This window comes from Dermacentor albipictus, chromosome 6, assembly GCF_038994185.2.
Source record: "Dermacentor albipictus isolate Rhodes 1998 colony chromosome 6, USDA_Dalb.pri_finalv2, whole genome shotgun sequence".
Taxonomy (NCBI): Eukaryota; Metazoa; Arthropoda; class Arachnida; order Ixodida; family Ixodidae; genus Dermacentor; species Dermacentor albipictus.
The window spans coordinates 73,655,307-73,655,930 of record NC_091826.1 but is presented as its reverse complement, the minus strand read 5'-3'; positions in this window follow the sequence as shown (position 1 = coordinate 73,655,930).

The window sequence follows — 624 nt, the reverse complement described above, 5'->3', positions numbered from 1 at the left end:
GGCCTCAGCGCTTGTCCTGTGTCGTTTCTTTTGTTGCTGATTACTTCTGCTCCCCTTTCGAGACAAACAGAAATACATGAATAAATATTTTTTGTCAAGATATGCTGCCGCAGAAGCAAAAATAAACGAGATGAACTTGAATTCTTCCAGCGCTTCCCCCAGAAAACGTAATTTTTTTTCTCGTTTAGATGATGCGAACCCTTTGACAGCACAACTTCTTTTAGAGGAAAATTGATTTCTTCGGTTCGAAACAGTTTGTACTGCTATGAAAGTCCTCTTGCAGTACTAGATCCCCAAGCTGCGCGACTGACTCTAGTTCTTTTCGACGTGCTCTATTGCGGCGCCGTCGCCCCATTTCCCAGTGCCAAGCGACACGCGCTAGCGGTCGCGTTACAACGTGAGGGTGCCTTCAGCGAACGATTCCACTGGCGAGGCATTCATTATCGAAAAGAAACCCACACCACCAACCAAGGCGGAAGCAGACGACACGGACATATTTGATTCATTTATTTTTCCTGTTCGCGGTATTGTCGTCATGGCAACCGCAGGGCGACCGCGACGCCCTCTTCGTTTCCTCCGCGCAACGCCGAAAGCGTCGCTTGGTGGCGTTGCCCATACGTCGAC